At 41.8% G+C, this 4178-nt stretch overlaps 1 non-coding gene across 1 annotated transcript; it reads right to left on the bottom strand.

Moving 5' to 3' along the window:
- Positions 1 to 1145: 1145 nt before the first annotated feature.
- Positions 1146 to 1217, bottom strand: TRNAW-CCA (transfer RNA tryptophan (anticodon CCA)). The gene has a single exon. It is a non-coding gene; the product is annotated as a tRNA-Trp (tRNA).
- Between the last annotated feature and the right edge of the window lie 2961 nt (positions 1218 to 4178).

Genomic DNA, 4178 nt, shown 5'->3' with positions numbered 1-4178 from the left:
TTTAGAAGTCCTAAATTTTACTCACCAGTGAATGAGATTTCCAAGGGTCTTACCCTTACATACAGGGAACATCTGGGGAGATTCCTCTGAATATCCCCACAGCTTACTATACTTGTCCAATTCTTTAGGCATAATAGATAGAAATCTTTCTCCATAGCCAAGCCTTTGGAATAACTGTTGAAGGGAAGCAGGGTTTGCCACTCCCAAATATGCCCCTGGGTATAAGGTTTTTATATTGGGCTAACTATTTTTAATAAACTGCAGACAAGGGAGAAGCTTTGAAAACCAAGCTAAAGTTACCCTTTTCTTGCATTTACAAGGGAAATCTCCATTTGCAAAGATATCTCCCTCTCTGTACCAGGAAGAAGAGGATGATCAAACCCCTAGAAACTCTTATCAATGAAGAAGGCACATACTTAAATCTGCGTAATCACCATATCCTGACTTACTGTGCCTTTCCTGGTAACCTCCCATAACTGCCTTCCCTCAACATCCAACATCTTTTGTCTTTAGCTGGAGATGATAGTATTTAAGGCAATGATTTGGGCCACCACAACTTCACCTTCAAGGAGTTACTCAGTTTTCTTAGGTATCTCCCAAGTATACAGAAGGTATATATGTTATTAAAATTCTGTTTGTTTTTCTCTTGTTAATGTCTTAATTATAGGGGGAGAGGATTCAGCCAAGAACTTAGAAGGGTAAAGGGAAGATTATCTTTCCTTCCATACATTTACTAAAGGTCATTTTTAGAGGAAGAGGTCAGCATAATTGCCATGGAGACAGAGTTCATGAGTCATTGATCTACTGAGGTGGCATAAAGAAGCAAATGCTTAGGAGGAATGAATGGACATCAGAGTAAAAGAATATTAACAGAATTAATACAATGCAGTGACCTCTTCAACAATTTTAAAACTATAACTCAAAACACATATAAATTGTATTGTCAATCACACATATGTACATGCATTAGAAAAGCTGTCTGTTCATGTGCTATAACAGACACGTGTTATATGAGTGAGTGAAGTCGCTCAGTCGTGTCCGACTCTTTGCGACCCCATGGACTGTAGCCTACCAGGCTCCTCCGTCCATGGGATTCTCCAGGCAAGAATACTGGAGTGGGTTGCCATTTCCTTCTCCAGGGGATCTTCCCGACCCAGGGATCGAACCCGGGTCTCCTGCATTGGAGGCAGACGCTTTAACCTCTGAGCCACCAGGGAAGTCCTACGTGTTATATAACGATGATTTAAATAAGAAAGTTCATTTCTCTCATGTAAAATTCCAAATGAGAGGGCCAGGCCTGAAATGTTGACCTAGGATCCTTCTATCTTGGTGTCCCGCCTTCCTGATCAGACCACTCTTTTGTGTAAGATGGGTGCTTTACTTCCTATCATCATCCCCACACTCATTGTGAAAAAAGGCAAGAGAAAGACACAGCTATGTTCTTAAAAGGCATGCCATGGAAGTTACAGTTACACATATACGTCAGTTCATACCCCACAGGCAGGACTTGGCCATGTGCCACATTCAGATGTAAAAGAGACTGGAAAATGCAGGCCTTGGTTGGGTAGCCATGTGCCAAAATAATATTCTATTAGATGTACAAAGGCGTGTTAGGTAGGGTAACACTGCTGCTGCTGCTGCTGCTGCTGCTGCTGCTAAGTCGCTTCAGTCGTGTCCGACTCTGTGCGACCCCATAGACGGCAGCCCACCAGGCTCCGCCGTCCATGGGATTCTCCAGGCAAGAGTACTGGAGTGGGGTGCCATTGCCTTCTCCGAGGGTAACACTAGCTGCTATTTAAAAAAGAGAGAGAGAAAGAAATGCTCCTCCAAATGCAAAATAGGTCAAACACAATAAAAATTTACTTCTCATTTATGTTTGGCCCATATTTAGAAACTAGTTGAAAGATGGCTCTGCCATCTTCAATATATGGATTCTACTGCTGGGGATACAGGAAGGATTATATCTCCTTTCCAGCCATGGGATAGTGAGGACAGAGGATGAAAAAGGTATTTGTGTTTCTTAACTTGGCCAAGAAATGACAGATTCCACGTGTCACAGGGACTTGCATTCATTAGCAAGTCATTAAATGATCTCATTTAGGTACAAGAGGACTAGAAAATGTAGTCCCTGCATAAGCATCCACTTCCCAAGATCAACACTCTAAGTGGGAGCATGGATTTCAGTGGAAAGGGAGTTTTCTTTGTAACAGAAAGTAGATGTTGAAGTCTACTTGAGTCTTGGTCCTCATGACCCATTCAGGTCACAGTTTCCTTTACTTTCATAGCTAGACCAGGTTCCTGTCCTCCCACTCTGCAAGGGAGACAACCCCAAAATCCCATCTGGGTCATGCATCCTGTTCCAAGTCTAGCATCTCTGGGTAATGTGCATGTCTATCAAAACTGGCAGTGGTTTTTCATGAAGTCTAGAAGCCAAAATGGAGTTATCTGTCCCCACCTCTAATCTAATATAAAGTGCTGATAAGAAAAGAACAGATTAAAAAAACAAACAAAAACAAAAACTCAGCTCTGAAAAGAGAGGAATAAGAATAGCTCATAGTAACTGGACTTGGCGCCATGGAATAATTTCCTATGTTAATATGCTACCCGGCAGCTCTTGATTCCTCTCTGTGGGCCATACCTCCTTGGTCACTATCCTGCCAGTGTCAGATTTTGTCTTCAGAAAGGTTTTCATACGGCCATATACCAAGTAGGCATTAGAGAATATCCCCAACTTGGGGACTGCAGAATGTTGGTACTCTGATTCCGGCTGGTAAGACAGATAGGTTTATGGAGACAAAGTTTGCTTTAAGGGGTGAAAAGTAACAGAACTCTACAAGCCTGGCCCATGATTTCTTTGGTAACATATTGTAGCAAAAAATTTAGAGGGTCCATGGACTCTATTTCCATTAATTCTAACTGCAAACAAATAAAGACAAAATTATCATCTGTATGTTAGTTCTTTAGCCAAAATTCTGGTCTTTTGTTTACTTGCCTCTGTGCCCTGTCATTCACTCTCTTGCTCAATTTAATAGTGGCCGCCTTAAGGTCAAGTAAACAATTGGCTTCAGTAGGAAGCCAAGGTCCTTAATCTAATGTTCCCCCTGGGCTGGCTCCCATTGTCTGATAGTCTTAATGGTTTATCCAGTCTTATCTCCTGCTAAGACTGTTTCTGGAGTTAGAGACTCATTTGATCACTGCCTCAGTTTGGGCACAAACACCTTTGTTTCTTGTCAGGACTGATTTATAAAACCCTGTATTTTAAGACTCTCAGTCCATTTAGTTTGCAGGCCAAAGAAACAGAAAGCCTACCTTCCCAGAGCCTCACTTTCTCTTTTTTTTTACTCCTTGCTTGTTCTAAATTGAATTCGCCTCTCTGATAGGCCTTGACACATGGCAAAATTAAAAATATATTATATATATATATAAAAGAAAAAAAATAGTCAATAGGTAATAAGAATATGTATCAAAGGCTTGACTTGGTCTTATATATAAGATCTGTCCACATCAAATTTGGTCAATGTTTAGTCACAACACACTTATTATCAACAGCTTTCCAGTGCAATATTTGTCTCTTCATTCCATTCCACCCAGTAACTGAGCCATGTACTATCTTTCGGTGCTGCTCCTAGAGTCCCATTCCTGCCTTCCGTGTGTGTGTGTTAGTTGCTCAGTTGTGTTAGACTCTGCAACCCCACGGACTGTAGCCCATCAGGCTCCTTTGTCCATGGACTGTCCAGACAAGACTACTGGAGTGGGTAGCCATTTACTTCTCCAGGGGATCTTCCTGACCCAGGGATCGAACTGGCATCTCCTGCATTCCAGACAGATCCTTTACCATCTGAGCCACCAGTTGGAATGCCAGTTCAATCACAGTCAGAAAGAATCTGAAATAATAAAAGTTGAAGCAGAAGATGTGCTTATTTATCTCTTAATTAGGAGACAGTGAGGAAGTCCAGGGCTGATATGAAAGTTCTGTAACCATTAGGGGTGCAGGCTCATTTAACTTCCTTGTCTAGTCATTCACAATATATGATTTCTATTTAGTGTTTTGGCTACTCCAGCTGTCACCAATGTTTGTTTTCCAGCTAAGGGAGGAGTCAGAGGAAGGAAGAGGTCCCATTTCATTCCCTCAAAGACTCTCCCAAAGCAGGGCACCACACTTATCCTTTTAGCCAGAG

Source organism: Giraffa tippelskirchi, chromosome 4 (assembly GCF_054371585.1).
Source record: "Giraffa tippelskirchi isolate mGirTip1 chromosome 4, T2T-mGirTip1v1.2.pri, whole genome shotgun sequence".
NCBI lineage: Eukaryota > Metazoa > Chordata > Mammalia > Artiodactyla > Giraffidae > Giraffa > Giraffa tippelskirchi.
This window is presented reverse-complemented; position numbering and strand designations above follow the sequence as displayed.